Consider the following 22,085-nt stretch of genomic DNA (forward strand, 5'->3'; position numbering starts at 1 on the left):
GGTATCCGTCCTTTATTTATACTATTGTAAGATTGCAGTATATACAAATAAAGTGTCAGTATAAGGAAATCACAGTGGAATAGCACCTTTTTGTAAGTTATTTTCATATGCAATTACAAAATGTGCATGTCACTTAGCATTGTGCAAGCAAATGCAGTTGTTTTAATGTGTGTGCAATGCTAAGTGGCACACACTTTATCAAATGTACCAAAATTTCTACGGTGCACACTTTCAATAAGTGCAATTGGCAAGAAAAATGTGCTGTTTCACGTGTAATAATTTCTGGCTCACTATAAATGAAGTATTGGAACCTTCACCCTACTTTCACTGTCAAATCTTCCCCGTTTATTTTTAATAATGAGTTTTCTGCAGGCTGGTGGGCAGCTTGCAGTAATGCACAGAAATGATAACATATAATGAAAGTATCATGGGCGTCAAACCAAAGGAAGATATCACTGTTTTAATACACAGGGCCACACAGTCAGTTGAGTAGCAAGTATTTTCTAGGATACTCAACACAAACTGTTATTTGGTATGTACTCATACATACATATATACACCTGTTGCTTCATTTTCTGGTGTATGGTCATGGGTTTAGCTCATTAAAGCATGATCACAGTCCACACTTTGGATTCGGATGGTACCAGGTTAGAAAATATCATCATGTAATGCCTTTATTTCTTTATTTGCATAAGTGCTGGTGGGTTGGAATAGTGTTTTAGGTTGTACTTTTACAAGTGCACATGAACATCTGAAATACACCAACATACTTTCTCACATTTGAGCATTTATGTGCAATGTGCACCATCGAGTGGAAATTTTTTGCAGTAGAAAAATGGGGAAATAGGAAAGTAGTGAAATGGGGAACAAGTATTGCAGAAAACATATTGATATATTGCAGCAAAATATATGTGACATTGCCTCCTGTGACAGAAGGTGTTAAAGTTTTGTTTTTGGAGGTTGATGGTGCATCTGCAGCCACAGGAGAAGTTACAAGATCATCAGCTATGCATGCACTCATGCAATAATGATGAAATGTGTGGTGCTACATGTTGGTGATATCCAATAAAAGTGAATAAGCTCCTGTTTACCATTACAACACAATGCTGTGCATCATGCAGCATTGCACAATACTTCTTTAAAGAAAAGAAAAAGGGGATGATAGGAAAGTGGTGAAATGAAAGCAAGCAGGGGGAAAAACAAAGTGAAAGGAAGGTAGGAAAGTGCAGGAAGGGTGTACACATTTTTAGCTGTATTTGGACTGTCACCTCCAGAGAGAGTGATGATAACAACAAAATTGTGTTTTGAAGCCAATTGGAACAAATTAGGTGTCAAGTAGACACACCTGTGAAATGGAGAGCTATGTATGGGAATATTTTTTTTGGCACAGGTGCTCTGCTCTTTTTTTAAGGAGAAAGTGGAATTTTGGGGAAGGGACATAGGGAGGTTTTGGGCAGTCAATTTGGAAAGATAAGGAAACATTTGCAGACAAATAAGACATACAAGACAAGGACAGGGTTGGTGAAGGACACATGAGGGGGGGTGAGCACCTTGGTTGGGGTGGGGGGTTGGGAATCCCGAGCCTATGGATGTCGTATTTGGTGACAGTGAGAATCATGGCCCCACCAAATGGACTGTTATTGCTGCCACGTCACTGTGCTGATGTCTAATGTGTCTAACATCTGTGTCTCATTGTATTATTAAGTATGATGATAGAGAGAAGTGTCTCCACTTAGCATAGGAGTGCACCAGTTGTGTGGCGCACAATCCTATGCACCAAACCTGGCAGTTCAGCTCAGATGGCAAAATCACACCCCCAGAGGGAACTACAGGCCTATCGTCTGGGGCAGAACTACCTGAGGGTGCAGGTAGGGCAGGGGCAGCAGCAGGGGGGTGTGGCCTGGCTGCAGCCCAGAAGTGCTGAGCTTTGGTGCTGTTGCCAGTGGCGAGAGTGTAGGCATTTCAGGGGGAACTGTCCTTCCTTGCCATGCTGTGGTAATAACAAATAAAATTAAAATACAATAATGAAATAAACATAATGCAAAATAATGTACAAAATAACATTTACATAAAAAACAAAGCATAAGTAAAACAAAATGATTATTATAATGGAAAATATGATTAGATACATAATATAATGATACAAAGAAGAGAAGGGGTGGGGTGAAAGAAAGAAATAAAACATTAAACATTGAGAATTATTTCATACTACCACCTCTTCTCCCACTCTCAGCCAGATTAATCTGTATTGATGTATAGCTTTGAACAGTAGAATAACTAAGCGTAGAAACCCATGCTTACCCACCTTTTACTACACAACAACCACTAGTCATTGCCCTGTAAAATTTATCTATATGATTTCTTTATACTGTTGCACTATACCTTAATAAGTGCTGATATGTACAAATTAATTACCATTCATGTTAACCTGCTTTTGTATATATCTACTTACATTTGCATATACTGTATGTATCAATGTATCTATTGTATGTTTGTATTAACTGTAGAGCTTTTCTCCACAGGTCTCCACTGAAAAAAGGCTCTGTTCCAGCTGGACCAACTTGGTCAACAAATGTCAAATAACTAAATAAATAAAGTAGTAACTGCACGGATACTATACAAAGCTTTCTTCAATTAATGTGCTATATTCTATTATAATTTACTTATAACAATAACAAATACTAATAAATACCTTTATTATGCTGACTCCTACCCTGTTGCTAGCACAGAAACACTGTACTACTGATCAGATTCATCCAGCAATCATGCATGCATTGAACATATGCATGTTGCATGAACAATGGTTACATTTTACAACAGCTATCTGAGGCACAGGTATAGAGGTCGGCACTTCCACTGCTATCATTATGAATATGTAACACTAATAAATTTTATTGATGACTAGCTAAAATAGTATTGCAAAGAGCCGCCCTTAAATCTGAGGAGTCTGTTATCCGAACTCACAAACAGTGACTAATGTAATATGTACTTTCTCTTTAGAATACAGCATAGTGCCAGCACTCTTTTCTGTTACAGTTTTGTAGATACAGATTCACAGGTTCACTGTTATAATGATAATCTGCAGCATGCTCTTGGTGTCCCTGGTGTATAGGTCATAATTTATATTGCAGTATTTATGTCAACTTAAACGTGTAATGTATAGTTTGGAAGTATGGTTTTCTAAATGTCAATTCTGTAATACTGGACTGTTGTTATACTAAACCTACTACTGCATGCATGATATTATATTAAAATGGACAATGGATATTCAATGTGATATTAGTGTTTAGCACAATATGCTGTATTTATTCCCAATGCTAAAATAACAGTACTGTTTTTCAGCATACATACCACTTGAGTCTCTCATCCTTCTCAATATTCCCTCACAGGCTAACACATTTAGTGTTGTCTCTGCATTAACTGTGGGAAAAAATAAAACATATTAAGATCAGCAGTCAGAAACAGATGTAGCTGCTTCATCATTCAAGCAGTGCCTGTAAGAGTTACTCACACATCTGTGTAATGCCATCAGTCCTACATTCATTAGTCCAATGATCTAGGCTATCCCTCTTCCTCATCCTGAGGTTTCAATTTCAATAGTGATTTCTACACTGTTCACCAGTGTGGGGAATACTGGTAACAGTGGACAAATCCCAGGCCAAACTATTCCATGCATCTGATTTATAATCTGAACCATGATAGTGCTCCTACAACAGCCAGAGACCGTAATCATTCACTTGAGTCCAACAAATACTTTGGACTCCTGCACACCCCACCTTTGAGTATGAAATTTCAAGACTTCACCCTAAACTCCAGCCATGTTTAATGCAGAATAACACCAATGTATAATGTCTATTCCCGACAATTAAAGTTATAACAGATACTGAGAATGCAGAACGTTGTAATCTGCAACATTTGAAAATGGTGCTTACTGCTTAGCATCGCGCAAACACAAATGTGTTTGTGCAAAGCTAAATAAGCACAATAGGTGAAATTATACACATATTAATAAAAAACTGCACAACTAACATAATATGGCTGTCTCATCTATCAGGAAAATAATTATGATATAGGAATTACTAGGTCAACTACTATAATTTATCAAGTGAAGTGGGACACCATAAAAAAGTACAGGATTCTGCGGTTTTAGAACCTGGACCTTAGCTATGGTAGGCCAGAATGAAGATATATGTGTCTAGATATATGTGTCTAGACTTCATTGCATTGCTAGCTATTACAAGGACACATTACAAAAAAACAAGGCTGCAATACTTTTATTCGAACCCTGGACCATGTGAACTTAAAAGTGACACTTAACTCCTTCTACTACAGGAAACATTACATAAGCTTTGACTACATTTGTATTCACTGTAAAGTTCATACAGGCTCAACATGTAAGAAAAAAAGTGATAACATGCAGAAAAAGAAATCAATGTATGATATATACAGTACAGTTTGGTAGCACACAGGGAATATGCCTATATATGTGTGCAATCCAGATCAATATGCAATGTAGATTCAGAGCAATGTATGTGTGCCTTACATATGTTGTTCTCACATATACCTCTGTAGCAAGCAGTAGCAATCATTCATCATGCAAACAACTTAAACAGGGAATATATATTTATATTATAGGTTCATAGGTAGGTACTAGGCTATCTGCCCGAGGGCATTTATAAGCCTAGCCAGAGTGTGTCGGCTTTCACCACCCCATTGATTAATTAACTGAGTCTCTGTCAAGCAGAGCCAATAAAGTGATCCCAGGGTTGTACTTTCTGTTACCCATCCACTCATCAAGGCTTCTCTTGAAGAGTGTTAGTGAAGGGCTCTGCCTAATGTAGTTAGGAATTTTGTTCCAAAGCATGGGGAGTCTCTGTGATAGGAATTTATCCCTCCAGCATGTTCTATTTATTGTTGTGGTGAGGTTTAGCTCACTAGAGCGCATGGCTCACAGTGACTTGGATTTCCTTAGGTGGAGCATGTCCATCAGTTCTGAGTTGGACATGGCTTTGTAAGTGAGGCAAAGATCACCTCTGAGTAAGTGATATGCCACTGAGTACAGCCGGAGTTTTTTCAGTCGGGCTGCATAGGACATATGTTTGAGGCCAGTAATCCTCTTGGTGAGGTGCTTTTGTGGTCTTTCAAGCTGTTGGAAGTGTCTTGTGAGGTATATCCCAAATGGGGCATTGTACTCTATGATGGGTCTGATGAGTGATGAGTAGAGGGGCACTATAACCTCTTTATTTCTAGATGCGAACCCCTTAGTAATTAGATGGGCCACATAGAAGGATTTCCTAACTACTTTGGCAATATGATTGTCAAAGGAGAGATTACTATCTACCTGGGTCCCCAGATCTCTTATTACCTCTTCTGTATTAAGGGGGCTGCCGCCTATGTGGTAATTTGTGGGTGTTTTGTTTTACCCCATGACTTTGACACCAGGTGTCTGTCTCAGTAAGGTCTTTTTGGAGGATGTCCGTGTCAGCTCCCAGTTTGCAGTCATCGGCGAACTTGGTTAGCCATAGTCCTCCTGTGTTTGCCTGTACTTCTGAGAAATATATGCTGAACAGTAGGGGTCCCAGAACTGAGCCTTGTGGGACACCACTTGTGACTGGTTTAGAGTCAGACCTAGAGCCCGCTATTCTTACCGTGTGAGTTCTGTCTGTAAGCCAGTTGGCAACCCATCTTGTGATGTAGGGGTTTATGTTCAGGCTGGTGAGTTTTTCTATAATACCTGAGTGAGGAATGGTGTTGAACGCCTTGGCGAGATCAAGGTAGGCTGTGTGAACCACCTTTCCCTTGTCTATGGCCTTGGTAACTGTCTCAAAGAAGTCAACCAGGTTTAGTAGGTATGATCTGCCCTTAACAAAGCCAAACTGGGTCAGATCAAGTGTTTGGAGGTTCCCAATGTCTTTGTTAATGAGTTCCATGATGATGTGCTCCATAGCCTTGCAGACCAGGCTAGTCAGGCTTATGTGGTGATAGTTACCAGGGTCAGTTGTGGCTCCTCCTTTGTGGAGTGGAATAACCATTGCTGTGTGCCATTCTATGGGCATGTAGCCTGTGGAGAGGCTGAGGTTGAACAGCGTGTTTAGGTGGGGGGGTTAGTTCGTTCTGTAGTTCGTGCAAGATGCAGCCTGGGACACCATCTGGCCCCATTGATGCTGTGTTTTTGGCTTTTCAAAGGGCTGTTTTCACCTGTGCTTCTGTGATTTTCAGGACACTACACTTTTCCGGTATTGGCAATATCAGTAGGTTCAGTATATTTTGTGCTATTTTACACTATCTCAGAGCATATCTGTGAGTTGCCACTTAGATATTTGACATAGCTAAAGAAGGCTTTGTGGTTATCTTTCGAGTCCTTGGCTATTTTTCTTTCGAAGTTAGCCTTAGATGATTTTATGAGGGACCTTAGTTTCTTATGGATACTGATCAGGGATGTCATTCCTTCTTGGGATTTGCTTTTTTTCTGAACTAGTTTCCTCCTTTTGTTGTATAACCTGTTTATGGCAGGGGTCCACCAGACTGGTTTCCTTCTCTTAGGGGAGTGAGTTTTGGTTTTGATAGGGATGGCATGATCCATGCATCCTTGTTGGTGCTCATAGAGTGCAATTGTAAAGGATTCTGCATCTTGGGCAGTGTTGTCCTTTAGCATGGGGGCTGTGAAACCTACCACCTCTGACTTAAGTAAGGTGAAGTTTGCTTTAGAAAAGTTTTTCACTGCGGTTTCCTTGGTTGGGGGTGGTGGGGTGTGGACATCCAGGGTGATTAGTTTATGGTCTGATCTAACCAATGACGGGTTGATCTCCGGTATGGAGCACCTGTCGCCCATGTTGGTGATGACCAGGTCCAATATGTTGTGGCCTCTGGTAGGGGAGTTCACCAGCTGATCCAGGGCATTTGAGTCGATAAATTCCAGGAAGCGCTGAGCCTGGGAGTTTGTACTCAAGTAGTTTTCCCAGTTAATGGTAGGGTAATTGAAATCTCCCAAGATCAGGGTGTTCGGTAGGACCTTCATGTTTTCCAGTGTCTCCAGAAAGGTGGAGTGGTGGTCCTGGGTCATGGAGGGTGATCTGTAGCAGGCCACAATTTGCATTGCAGATTTTCTCGATGTTAGGTGCACATGGATGATCTCAGAGGTATCATGCTGCGCCACTAACCTGGAGGTGTGGGTATCCTTGATGAATATGGATACACCCCCTCCTTTTGTGTTTCAGTCCGTGTTCTGTGGCCGAAATGTGTGGTATGAGTTGTAGCCCAGTAGTGCTGAAGTGCTCTCTGGAGCCTTGAACCAGGTTTCTGTTACTGCACAGATGTCAACGTTCTCTATACTTAGGAGTGCTTTGAGCGCATGCATTTTGAGATTTAAACTCCTGGCGTTGAGTAGCATAACCCTCAGTTTTTTTACTTGTGCTGTTTACGGAGGTGGGTTTGAATTTTGAGCCTTGCCTAAAAAGGCACTATGGGGACAGCAAGAGCCTTGGCCAGTATTCGAAAGCCAAGGGGTGACAGGTGCAAGCCATCTCTTGCGAAGCAATGCGGCTTGTCGAGCATGTCATCCCAGGCTGACAGACACTGGATCCCCTTTGAATGACACCAGAAGCTTAGCCAATTGTTGAAATTGATCATTTTTTCTTTATACTGCGGTATCATTCTTGGTGAGGGCAGGATGCTACTCAGGGTCAGGGTCATACCCGCCTGGGCTACATGATCAGAGAGCTCTTCCATGTCTCTTTTCATGTAGTCCAGGGAGGTACATCTCAGATCATTCACACCAACATGAACAATGACAGTTATATTTGTACTTGTTCTGGAGTGACCTGAGTGCTTGCGTTATGTGGTGGATTCTGGCTCCCGACAGGCAGCTAACAGTAACCTTCTCCTTGTCCAGCCTAGTGAGTGGGGCGTCAGTGTGCCTGACTATTGAGTCACCTATTACTAGTGTGTTAGGTATGTTATTTTGCCTTAAGGGCTGTGATTGTGCGGCACATTGATTTTGTGTTTTATGTGTTGTCTGGTTTGTGACGGGAGGTGCAGGTTTTGTGGGTGTCTGCTTTGGAGCTCTCTGATGCTTTTGCAGGTTTTTATTTAGAGCCTCCGAGTATGATTTTGTGTATTTATGTGTATTTTTTGCCAGTGCTGGTTTAGTATGTCTATGTGAGGCTGGAGGTGTGGTGCAAGTGTTAACCTTCTCCTCATGACTGTCTGTTCCAGTCTTGAGTGGAGAGACCTTAGCCTCCAGTTTGGCTGTATAATTGCATCTCTCACATATGTTAGTGTTTTGTGGTAGGAGGAGAGGGCTGTCTGTGTACATGAGGCAGTTGTAACATTGCCTCAGGATACCCAGATTCACCAGCTGGACTGGAGAGTACACCTGAAGTTGCCCTTTGGTCATGCCTGAATAGTAGGGTGAGCTGCTTAGTTGCTTGGTTGGTGAGGGGTGGATAAAGAGCCTTGCCCTGCTGGGCAGTCAAGTGTCGGGGTATATTAGTGCTTGCTATTAGGTCTGAGCAAGTGCTGGACTGTAGGATGCTTTTTCAGTGCTTAGGTTGAGAGTTAGACTAGTTTCAAGTGAAAAACTGAAGGAGACTTAGTGGAGCCAGAAATAATTTAACCCTAGCTAACCGGTGCTGCCTGGCACACAAAACCATGCAATGCATTTTTTAAACTACTAACTTCTGGGCTGGAACTACTCCTCCAGGTACAGAGGGCTGCTCAAAGTTCCCCTCTCTCACAGGTGGACAGAGAAACTTCCCTCTATCCAAGTAAGGTATGGGCAACTCAGAAACGTGTAACACAGCCCTGAATTCAGCACTAGCCTGAAAACTGGACTATACTAGCTTAGAAAGGCGGGAAACAAGACATTTATTTATTTATTTATTTTTTTTAAAAGATAAGGCAAAAACAGTAAAAAGTACACTTAAAACAGCTTTAAACGACTACAAGTGATCAGAAAAGGCTATCGCACTTTAGTGTGCAGCCTACAACAGTTAAACAATTTATTTAAACAATAACTTTTTAAAAGTGCAGGCAGTCAAATAAGTACAATATGTGAAAAAAAAACAAGCTTTTAAATCACAATAAGTGCTGGAAAATCAGCGTTTAGATGGAAAACAGTTAAGTACAGCAAGAAAATACAGAAAACTGATAATCACTCCAAAGTCCCTCTTTTAAGCTAGAAGGCTTATATCAGTTTAAGGCTTTCTAGTGCTTTCCAGTAGGTTACTTACAGGAAAGATGGGAAACAAGCGCAGATGTGGTCTTTTAAACCAGAAAGTTGAAAGAGATGGACAACTTCCCGAATGGTCAATAAACTACAATTCCTGGGCCAAGAACCACTCCTCTTGTGGTAGACAGGCTACCTAGTACTTACCACTCCCACTGATAAGCTAGAAGGCTGCACTCCAACAGTAGGGCTTGGGGGGCTCAGAAGCTTACAAACAGTCCTGGATACAGCAAATCTGTACTGGACTAGACTAGTTATGAGAAAGGTGAGGATCAAGCACAAACATGGGCTTTAAAACCAGAAAGTTGAGAGAAATGGAAAAAAAACTGCCCAAACGGTCAAAAATCTACAATTTCTGGGTCAGAACCACTCCTCTTGTGGTAGATAGGCTACCTAGTGCTTACCACTCCCACTGATAAGCTAGAAGGCTTCCCTCCAACACAGAAAGGCTTGTGGGGCTCAGAAGCTTACCAACAGTCCTGGATACAGCAACTCTGTATCTGGACTAGGCTAGTAACAGGAAAGGTGGGAAACAAGTGCAAGTGCGGCTTTTAAACCAGAAAGTTGAAAGAGATGGGAAAAACTGCCCAAACGGCCAGTAGCTACAATTTCTGGGCCAGAACCACTCCTCTTGTGGTAGATAGGCTACCTAGTGCTTACCACTCCCACTGATAAAGGTTTCCCTCCAACACAGAAAGGCTTGGGGGGCTCAGAAGCTTACAGAGTCCTGGATACAGCAAATCTGTACCTGGACTAGACTAGTTACAGAAAAGGTGGGGAACAAGCGCAAATGCAGGCTTTTAAGCCAGCAAGTTGAAAGAGATGGAAAACTGCCTAAATGGCCAATAAACTACAATTTATGGGCCAAAACCCACTCTTCCCATGGTAAATAGGCTACCTGATGCTTACCACTCCAACTGATAAGCTAGAAGGCTTCCCTCCAACACAAAAAGGCTTGGAGGGCTCAGAAGCTTACAAAGAGCCTTGGATACAGCAAATCTGTACCTGGACTAGACTAGTAACAGGAAAGGCAAGAAACAAGCACAAACACAGGCTTTTGAATCAGAAGGTTGAAAGAGATGGAAGAGCTTCCCAAATGGCCAATAAACTATAATTTATGGGCCAGAAACCTCTTCTCCTGTGGTAGATAGGCTACCTAGTGCTTACCACTCCCACTGGTAAGCTAGAAGGCTCCCCTCTAACACAGAAAGGCTTGGGGGGCTCAGGAGCTTACAAACAGACCTGGATACAGCAAGTCTGTATCTGGACTAGATAAGTTACAGGAAAGGCAGGAAATAAGCTACAAATTTTTTTTTAACAGAAAATCAGCTAAAACAGCAGTAAATGCATTTCAAATGCAGTGAAGGCTAGCACACGTATATCAATATTATGGCAAATACAGTTTAATTAAATGCAATGAAATTAACAAATGACTAAAAAACAAGTGCAGAATGCATTAAATTAGAAGGCTACTAACAAGCAGTAATAAGTGCAGAGTAAGAACAACTGAACAGATAACATTGAAATAGTACATGTTAGATGTACACTTAGTAAAATATTTAACTTGGAAAATACTGCACTTACTGCTTACACAGGCTGTTTTGACTCTTGTTTTCAGTTATACAACACTGGCCTAACATGCTGTGTTCCTTGTTCAGTCATAAATCATCTGATCAGTACTGTTGTACAGAGCATGTGTGAAAACAGTTCTATATTATTGCCTTTACAATGCTGAGCGATATTAACTGGGAATATATTATGCAGTTGGCAAATAAGTAAAGCCAGGTTGGCTAGCATAAACAAGCATTGACTGTTATTTTGTAGGTGGGGAGAAAAGGCATCCACCCCTACGTGAGCCTGTGAGGTATCTCCCATAGGACACATCTGGAGCAGTTGGGGGATGGGGCACATTTGGGATGTTAACTGGCAGGTTTGGCAGCACATGTGGCAGATGATACGCATGCCATTAAAAATTACTTCACAGTTTGAGTTGTACACCTCATGGCTAATGTAGACCCTACATTGCTCCCCATTTCTTGTCATGTGTACATAACTCCAATGTAAGGCACATTATTTTAGGATAATGTAGTATATGTTACAATTGTAGTATTCTTCTGAAAATATACTCAGAAAGTACAGTTTTGTACCTACCATAAATGTAGATGTTCGAGGATCTCCATTGCTGCAGTCCTGACTAATGGAGTCTTTCTTGCCTCAGATGTCAGAATGCAAAAATAAAACACCACCCAAAAACCCCAATCTAAAAAAAAAAGGGGAAGGAGGGAGGAAAATTGAACTGCAGCAATGGAAACATCTACATTTATGGTAGGTACAAAACTACTTTATGTTCGTTGTCTCCCATTGCTGCAGTCTGCAGACATGCCCTGTAAGACTGCAGAATAAAGAGGCAAATGATAATGGTATGTACAGAACTCCAGGTAGCTGCCTCTAGAATGTCTTTAGTTGCTACCCCTCTTAAAAGCAGTAGAGATGGGCCGCAGCCCTAGTAGAATGAGGCCTGATCCCAACTGGAACCTCTTTACCATGATGAGAATAACAAAAAGCAATACAATGGCCAATCCACTTGGAAATAGTTTGTTTGAGACAGCCTTTCCGGGGAAGTCATGCAAGCGAAACAAACAACTGATGAGAACTTCTGAACTCTGTGGTTCTGAACAAATAATATCGTAACTGCCTATGTACATCCAAAGAATGCAAAACTTTTTCCCCTTCAGTTGGGGGTCAGCATAAAAAGTAGGCAAATGTATAGACTGGTTCAATGCCACATAGAAAACCACTTTAGCAGAAAAGTAGGATTAGTAGTAAGGAAACTCTGTCCTGTGAAAAAAAAAGAAAAGGTTCCACTGCCATGAGAGCCTGTAATTCAGATACCCTTCTAGCAGAAGTAACAGCCAACAAAAAAGCAGTCTTCCAAGACAACAACTTCAAGTCAGTCGTAGCTGCAGGTTCAAAAGGAGGCAGAGTCAGCTTCTCAAAAAAAAAATTAAGATCCCAAGCAGGAAATAAAGCTCCCGTGGGGTCTTATATTCTTGCTCCTCTCTAAGAAATTGTTTAAGCAATGGATGTGAAAATAAAGGAGGGTCACCAGCATAGTGAGCAGAAATAGCTGCAGCATGCACTTTAATAGAAGAAAGACAAACCCTTGTCCAATAACATAGTCAAATATTGCAATGTACAACTCAAATCAGGCAATGTGACCTCAAAGCCTTTAGCTGAACTCCAAAGAAAAAATCTCTTCCATTTATCAGCATAAACTTTTCGAGTACTAGATGCCTGGCTTCCAAAAAGAACATCAAAACTTGTTGAGGTGACATTGAGAAAATGATTGTTTTCTTGAGACAATAAGTGAGCCTCCTGAATTAAACTCCTCAACAGAGGGTTTGTCCCTCCTGACTTTCAACAGGACTTTTGGAAGAAGAGGCAGAGGAGGAAAGGCATAGTGAAGGTTGCTCCAACTGAAGGATAGTGCATCTATTTTCCAGGCTTTGGATGAAACAGCCTTGTGCAAAACAGAGGTAGTTGGAAATTCAGAAGAGAAGAAAACAGATCTATGCTGGAGTTCCCAAGCCATGGTCAACAAACACCTGAGGATCCAACTTCCATTCGTGAGGATCCACCATTTGTCTGCTCAGAACATCTGCTGGCAGAAACTGTGCTCGAAGAGTGATGTGCAGATCCAAAGCAGTTTCCCATAACAGCATTGCTTGTCTGCAATGCTTGTTGATGTACCACATGACAGTTGTGTTGTCTGTTCGAACCAACACCAGTCCCGGGCGAAGCAGATCCTTGAATGCTTTTAAGGCAAATTGAACTGCCAGCATCTCCTTCATATTGATATGCAAGTGAAGCAACTCCGGGGCCAAAGGTCTTGAATCCATTTTCCTTGAAATGAGCACCCCAGGCTGACTCCGAGGTGTCTGTCGTTAATATCTGACTTGCCTCTGGTTGGGTCACAGAGAGTCCCTTGTTTAGGTGACATTCCTGAGCCCACCACACAAATTCCTTCTGGATGCAAGGAAGAATCAATGACAGTGTCCAAATCGGCTGTGTGTGTGTCCAACAAGCTTTTTTTGATACCCATTGTAGCTCCGCATATGCAGTTTGGCATTGGGAAGTACTAGAATGCAAGATGCCATGAACCCCAAGGCTTGAAGGACTGTCCTTGCAGTCAGCCTGGACAGGACTGATAGCTGTAGAAGTACTGGTGAAGATTTCTTTGTTTGTCCGGGGTAAGAAATGCCATCTGAGTCGCTGTATTCAGACTCACACCCAGAAAACACATCTCTCGTGAGGGTACTAGACTGGACTTTATTTCGTTCACAGAATACCCCAGGCATCTGAAAACTGTCATCACACACTGCAGATGTCGAAGTAGGTTGTGCTTGTCTTGAGCCAGTATCAAACAATCGTCCAGATAGGGATAAATCTGAATTAAGCTATTACTGGAGCCAGGACTTAGATAAGCCAAAGGGCAATGCAGAGAACTGATAATGCAAATTCCCAGTCCGAAACCTCAGGAATTTCCTGCAACTGGGCCTGATAGGAATGTGAAGATAGGCCTCCTTGAGATCCAAAGTCACCATCCAGTGATCCCTGCCCAGCATAGCCAACAGCTGTTGCAGTGTTAACATCTTGAATTTCGAAATTTCTAGAAAGGTGTTTAGAATGGATAAATCCAGAATGGGCCTCCAAGTATTTCCTTTCTTTGGCACTAAGAAAAATAAACAAGGAACCTCCTGTATTGCTCCCACCCTGCCCCTTTTTCTGAAGGAACTTCCTGTATTGCTCCCAACTGGAGCAGAGAAGAAATCTGTGCCTGTGCTTCCAATTTTGCTGATGAGGCACATCCGCATACAAAGTGTGAAAATAAAATTTGTAGCCTCGAGTTACAATGTCCAACACCCATTTGTCCTGGGTAACCAAATGCCAATTTCCTGAAAAAGTCCCAGTTTCCGCCCAGAGGAGCTGCCAGCAAAGCAGAGTCCGCAGCCGAAGACACAGGTCATTGGGTCTGCTTCCGAAAGGACTGACCCTTGCCCTCCCCAGCAGAAGGGGTAGAGGAACTCAAAGACCTAGAAGTAACAGGGCCAGGCCAATTCCTATTGAATTTAGGAGGCTGAACCTGTAAAAATTCCTTCACTGTCTGCATAGATTTAGCTTTTTCCTCCATTTTTTCAAAACTAATTCCACAGGAGGGCCAAAAGAACATCAGACTGCAAAGGAGCATCCATAAACGAGCTTTAACATGCTCCGACAAGGACTGATCTTTAAGCCAGGCATGTCTGCGAACAACAGAACTAGTAGCAGCCACCCTGGAAGAAGCTTGTAAAGCATCAAAACCACACTGCAGAGAATGCTTCCCAACCTGGTCTGAAGCATGCACTAAATCCTGAAGCTCCTTACAGTCAACACCTTCAGCTAAAGCATCCACTTTACATTTCAATTGACTTAACAAAAATTCTGATACTTGAGCATATGAAACTGACAATTCAAAGCCCTCATAGCCAAAGTAGAAGAGGTATAGTTTTACCCCCCACCTATCAGGGCCCTAGCATCTTTGTCCAGAGGAACTGGATTCTTAACCACAGAGGCCGGGCCTTGAGAAATAGTTTCAGGATCAGCCCTAGGGCTCTTAAACAAGTATTTGTGAGCAACCCTGTAGTATCTATCTGGTTTAACAGGGGCAGGAGGCAGAGAATCGGGTTAAGGGCAGCCTCAGAAAACACATCCTGAACAACATCCACAGGAGGAATAGCCAGCCAGGCTGTGAGGAGGCAAAAAAAAAATTCTCTCAGCTTTTACGAGAATCAGAATAATCCTGGCCCTCCCATTTGAAATGTTCCCTCATGGAATGCAAAGTTTCAGAGAAAGAAAAATCTTCTGGGGACGCAGAGGAGAAGCATCCTCAGCCTCGAAATCAGAATAGGAGGGAAATCCTGAAGGCTTTCCACAGAGGAACCAGACTCAATGGAAGACTGAACCAAACCAGGCATGGAACCCCTAATTAAAGAAATCAAATCTTCAGCCATCTTCAGCTTCCAGTGCTGGACCCTGGGGGCTGGGGAAGGGAAGGGGGGCAGATGATTTGGACTTAGAATGGCCTTTGCCCTAGGAGGAGAGGGCTAACCCACCTACGAGGGGAGGGAGCCACAGACAACAGAGGAGCCACTGAAGCAGCCAGTGGTTCAACAGGACCGACGTCCCGGCGGGCGCCCCATCCTGCTAACCGCTGTATTAAAAGTAGCACAAAAAAGCGACACCCAAACACGCCCGCGTTTCAGGCCCTAAACTTAAAACCGACAATTCCAGAGAAACGGCACTTGCAAATTCTGCTTCTATACTGACACCACGCTCGTGCCCATGACGGGCCGCCAGATCTCCTTCTTGGTATTCGCGCGATGGGAGGGCAGCGAGTACCCATTAGTCCTAATGTTTACATTTGTCATGTTGTAGCATACCATGCAGTGATGTTTTGAAGATCCTGGAAAGTTATGCCTGTAACATACTAAACATGCCCCCTGATAGTCTGTGAAATGTCCCAGTGACTAGGAATAGCATTTAAACACATAGCATTTAAACACATACCTTCATTACCACTAGAATGGTTTTCTGCACTCGTCTCTGTCTCTTCGAAAATGCTGAGATAGGTCGCTCAGTTTCTCCGGTGTCTGTGTGCCCTGCAAACTTTTCATCTTCTCTGTGTATGGATGTTTCCTGCAGCAGCAGCAGTGTCTTCAGCCTGTATTACAGACAGATGTATTCAAAAAGCAGCAGCTAATAGCAATCTGTCTGTGCAGACTTTGTGTCTGTACTCCAGTATTTTCTCAATCAAGAAAAAAAAAAGAAATGGAGACAACATGAATGCTTTTATATCTTGTTGACTACCTCCACAGGACTGGTTGATTAGCATGCAGTTCAGGTGTGTGTGCTGTAATTAGCATTTCTGAAGCACAGAGTAGGACACATGCAATCAATTATTGATGTACTCCATTATAAAAAAGGCAAATGAGTAACTGGGTAAACTGATGTGGATGAGCGTTATTACATGATTCTAACGCAGATACACATTTCTTCAGATTCCCTATATTTTGACAGAGAAACATTGTACTCCATCAGGTATGTATCCATCTTGTAAACTAAATAATGCATATGCTGGAATGTCCATAGCAAATAAATGTGAAGTAAATCTGTATGCATTTGTTAGAAACATACTCATTACATGGCCTTCGTTTCCAGCAATGTGAGAGCTACAAAGGATGTAGATTAGGCAGAAAGTATAAAGCTGTGTGCTAACTAGGTACATATGTTCCATGGAAAGATCCTTTGACAGTACTTTTAACATTTCCCCATTGTTTGGTTAACAACATTGTTCCTTACCCTGTTATTTAGCTTTTTTTTGATGGGGGGAGATGATGTTCTTCTATGGCACAAACTAGAGTGGACTGTTATGTTGGGTGGGTGACACAGCAACTGTATCTGTTAGGGCACAATCAAGAATATGTTGCCCTTGTTACTCTCTTAGTTTTGTAACCACCCTTGTTATTTACTGGCCACTGTTGAATCTTTACAGTGTAATCCACTATTGAATATTGGGAGCCTTCCATGACTGCATTATCTGTATAACAATGTATTTGTACTTATGTGATTCTTATATGTGTTATGATTATTTTGTCTTACAGTAAATTATATGCCCCCTAGATGTAGGCCACCATTCACTGAGGCTGAAAATGAGCTGATTATAGATGTTCTCAGACAGAAGTTCTGCTGTCAAGAAGGCAGGCAAGAATTGCCAAATGTGCAGAACTTTGGGATGACCTTGTCCAAAATATCAACAGGGTGGGTGGACAGAGTTGCATGTATGAGCAGGTGCATCACAGAGCAACTGATATGATCCATGCAGTGAGGAGGCATGTAGCTGAAGTGGTATGTGATCATCAGGTTACCAGTGGTGGGCCTGCAGCAGAAGTATCCCTGAGTGCCACTGAGGAATTCCTGGCAAATATTGTCACACAGGAAAGCTCCCAGCAGTCTAACAGCCAGTATGTCCTTGACATAGGTGCCACTCCTGCATCTCAAAAGGAGCTTGCAGGTAGGCTTTGTTAGATCAGCAGTAGACTAGGGTTGCCTTCATTGTGTAAAAGTGTAAATAGTTTTAATGTGTGGTAGGTTGCTTTTTTGGTGAGGGGTAATTAAGATTGCTGCAGTGTTCAGGTCTTTTAACTGACAGAGAAAAATTCCTGGCACACATCTCTACACAAGACAGCTCTCAGCAATCCTTTAGCCAATATGTTCTGGATGTGGATGTCACTCCCATATCACATGTGGAGCTGCCAGGTATGCATTGTTACACCATCATTAAATTAGTGCTGCATTCTGTCCTAAGTGTATGCAGTTGGGTCAAGCTGTGTTGGTGTTGGTTGGGGGTATTTCAGATAACTGCAGTTTTATGCTTATTTTAAGGTTGTCAGTCACATTCCTGATAAAATCTATTTGATCATACATATAGATGAGCAAAAGTATTAATCCCTGTTGTACTGTTAAATGTGTGTTGCTGTTGCCATTATATCTTCCTTTACTTTTCCCAGGACCATCAGGAATTCACTAGCCAAGGGATTGTCTGTACTGTATATATATATATATATATATATATATATATATATATATATATATATATATGGAATAATTGCTTGTCTGTACTGTATATATATATATATATATATATATATATATATATATATATATATATATATATATTCCCACATATCTGCTAAAGTGTCCTCTCAGGCCTTTGTATGTATTGCAGTACTGTCTGCATATCTGTCCACTGTACAGATTATTGCTGAATGTCATGATTTTTTACTCGTATTTCTGGCCCGTATTTAAGATAATAGTAATTGACTGGCAGATTATTGACAATTCATTAATTATTGCAAACATTAAATATTATGACACAGATATCACATTCAATCTGCATACTCTTCAAATATGTCATGGTTCATAGGGTCATAGGCTCATAGGCTCATAGATGTGCACTAGGCTAATGGCCCTGGAGCCATTACAAGCCCAGCCCATAGGATTACCTTGGCATCATATCACCTGACCTTGGTGAAGCAAAACCTGTTATTCCATTAACTGAATACGTTTGTAGGAGCAGATTATGTAACATTTGTCCTTATTCTTAAGCCTTTGTCCACCCACTATTTATGGCTTTGTCCACAACTATTGCTGTTAAGTGGTTGATAGTTTTAAATGTCTGTAATAGTGACAGCAGTGTAAATTGCTTAACATATATTGCAGCATAGTACTGCAGGTATTAATGTCGTCCTGTTTTTCTTTTTATCACAAGTCGTCATGGAAGTGGTTCTGTGTCCCCTGCGCCACCTGATATCACTTTCTCATCAGGCTCTAATGATGATGGTGGTCAAAGTGAGGTACAGTCAAAGGTTACAAAGGCTAAATCTGACACAGAAGTTAACATCCAGCACCCCGCCTCAGGATCCCCAGACACAGCCGGTATGCCTACGCATACCCAGTCCACTGAGGCCACAGATATTGGACAGTTGGAGGGCAAGGACAGGGGACCAAGGAAGTGTGGCTACCACAGCTTCAGTGCCTGTTTTCACTGTCTGTAGCTAAACTGTTGACAAGGTGTCACACAGGCGGATTGATAGGGGTGCTCATTGGAGGCCTGCTGTCCCTCCACCGCTTGGTGCAGGTGTCTCTCCATATGTCACTCAACATATGTTTAGGGCCATAATGGAGGAACAGACACATTCACAATGTATCTCCAGGAGAATGCTCAGTGTTCTAGATGCGGCACAGTCTGACATCTGTGACTGCCTCCACCGTGTTGTTGGTACACTGAATCGGTTCAATGACACGTATGAATGGGATGTGTCTGTGAGGGAGTGCAGACTATCTGTTGTGGAACACAGATTGCCTGTGATGGAATGTCTGCTGGGAGGGGTATATCAACCTCATGGGCATAGGTTGGCAACTACATCTGTTGAAAGACAACGTGGCTGTGCCCAATCAATCTCCTGTAGTGGTAGTACATCCACTGCTCCATCAGAGAGTGTGCTGTCCACACCCAGATGTAGCAGGCCATGGGTCATAGTGCTGGGCATTCCTGTTAAGAGAGCATGTCCAGCAGATATCAGTCACCCTCAGGTAGTAGCACACCATCTAACCTTGTGCATTGATGGTGCCAGTGCAACTCCTGGCAGAACCAGTTCTTGTAGTCGGAGGCAAAGACAATGAACTGTCAACTCTACCATGCATGGCTCACAGCTGTCTGACATACATATACATAGGGCTAGCACTGAGCTTAGCTGTGTTCATGCAGACACACACACCAATGTCACACTGAGGGCACCTACTGACACACATGCTACATTTATATGTTCCCTGTTGGCTGCTGCCCTTATTGACTCACACACACACACACACACACACACACACACACACACACACACACACACACACACACACACACACACACACACACACACTCATTAACCTTTTGTGTTAGCCTAGGCCTTCTGCACTCCCACAAACCACCCTGTGCAAGTGATGACTGTGCCACATCCCTGTTGTCTGTCTTTTGGCTTCAGGGATACTAACTCAATGTGTCTGATGCACAGGCTGACTACCTACATTAATATGTATTTTATATCTCCATTTGTGCTATTGGCCTGATAATTGTACCTGTCAGTTATATTGTACTTAGCCATTTAGGCAATTGCTAGCATAATAATTCCTCTGCTTTCTAGCTGATGCTTTTGCAAAGCTTGTGAAGTTAGGCAATGAAATGTGTTTCAATATGTCTAACCTTCTCTTTAAGGACTGTTTACTGCAAACTTATGTGTGCACATCCAAAGTCAACCCATCAGATTCTGAGCTCTGGATTGTATGCACTGCAGGAAAATCTCATCAAGGCAGTAATACGGTTTAATGTTTTGTTTTTTTCATGGACATCACCATAGGTTCCGAGGTTCATAAGCTGCGACAAGGGTATTGGACTGATGGTGTTTAGAAGCAAAGTCATACATCACAATATATTATGCAATGGCAGATATAATGCATGGCTATGATTTTTACAGAAAGGACCCCCTATGTCCATGAGAGAATCAGCAGTGATCCATGGCAGATAACATTTTCACATCAAGTCAGCCAGCCTGTGCTTAAACAGGTTAATGGATGTGCTGTACTTGACATGGATTGGAAGCCTAATACAGAGGACTGACAATCTTTGATAGATGCATGTGTCTCTCCAGCATGTATGTCATAGTGTACAATGAGCTTCCTGGAATAGGTGACTGTAGTCCCATATGACTTAAGGATTTGCAATATGTTCACCCCATTTGGGCCAAAGACAGCCATGTTATGCATACATAATGTTTCTCTAAGCTATATATATATATATATATATATATATATATATATATATATATATATATATTACTGCATACAGTGACATTTACACCATTTTGCCCAAAAAAGACACGTTAGAGACCCACTGATGTTTTATTACTCATAGATGTCTGAGGTCTGTCAATTTGCTGCAGGTGTCTGGGACAATACATATCAAAGGGAGAATTATATTCACTAATAGGGCTAATGATGGATGAGTATAGGGGATTGATAACATTAATTGCCGTCAATGTAATGCCTTTGCTAATTGAATGTAAGATGTAGATTGCCTTCCTCCCCACAGTACACACAGGTTGCAGTCAACATGTGTTCCAAGGTATAGGGATACAGAATCTGGGAATACTGTACCCTGGGTTATTTTTTAATAAGCTGGAACATTTATTACCATGGGGTATGGTGGTGCATGTTTGTGCAGTTGTTATAACACCCAAGGCTTTGTCAGCAGTCATTAGTGGCACACATATGTTTTGCCACACATTTATTTATTTATTGTCTTTTGTTTGCCGGGAAAGTTCACTGGGCTCAGAAGCCCATTTTCGGTGGAGGCCCGGGGAGAAAAGCTCCATACAGTTAATTATAGACATAACATTGTATCAAATTTGAAAATAACAAGAGAGAAGTAACAATAAAACAATATAAGTGGATGTTACAAAGTGAATACACAGGTTAAAGTTTTCTGATTGTAGCAATACAGGAATAACAAAGAAACATGAGAGTGTTGAATGTTAAAGAGTAATTACATAGAACACTTGTGCTTTGGTTGTGACAAATACAAGAAGATGTAGTATTTACAACATTTACAAGAAGATATCATTTTTGGAAGAGAAATAACAGAAAGGGAAAGGAGAGAGAGGGGAGAACAGATTGATGAGGGGGGGATGGGTGAGGAAGGGGAGGCTTAAGTGCTAGAGAGAGTGTCAGGAAGTGTTTTGTAGACATACGGGTAGGTAGTTTTGGGGCAAGTTAGAGTCGGTTGGAGTTAGAAGTTTGCAGTGTTAGACTAGGCTAGAGTATGTATATCTGAATACTTGGGAGAATTAGGTTATGGCGGAGTCAGTAGTGGAACAGTTGCATATCCATTTGGATAGAAAATAAAGGTGTAATTCCTTTTTAAATATAGAATGGTATTGTTGAAAGTGGATAGAGGGAGGGGGGGTTGTTCCAGGCTTTGGTTATTATCCAAGAGTATAGTACTTGTCCTACTGGTAACTTGGGTTTATGAACTTGGAGGAGGAATTTGTTTTCGGATTGTAGGGGCCTAGCAGGGTTATCAAGAGTGATTAGAGAGTTCAGAGCAGGGCAGTCCTGGGGCCTGTATATTAGTTTGTGTATACCTGTAAGCTGTAACAGAAGTAGGTAGTGGGGGAGCTCCAGCCATTGCAATTGTTTGAGGACTAGACAGTGG

The 22,085-nt window shown here is 41.9% G+C and overlaps 1 long non-coding RNA gene across 1 annotated transcript in view; it reads right to left on the reverse strand.

Moving 5' to 3' along the window:
• Nucleotides 1-3,313: 3,313 nt before the first annotated feature.
• LOC122801380 overlaps nucleotides 3,314-22,085 on the reverse strand; it is a 158,233-nt gene continuing 139,461 nt past the window's right edge. Inside the window, exons 2-3 of the long non-coding RNA XR_006364701.1 lie at nucleotides 15,833-15,986; nucleotides 3,314-3,420 (exon numbers count right to left, since the gene is read on the reverse strand). This is a non-coding gene — a long non-coding RNA (uncharacterized LOC122801380). The remainder of the gene's footprint in view (nucleotides 3,421-15,832; nucleotides 15,987-22,085) is intronic.

The sequence above is a fragment of the Protopterus annectens genome, chromosome 4.part1 (genome assembly GCF_019279795.1).
Source record: "Protopterus annectens isolate FY-2018-M chromosome 4.part1, PAN1.0, whole genome shotgun sequence".
In the NCBI taxonomy this organism is placed as follows: domain Eukaryota; kingdom Metazoa; phylum Chordata; order Ceratodontiformes; family Protopteridae; genus Protopterus; species Protopterus annectens.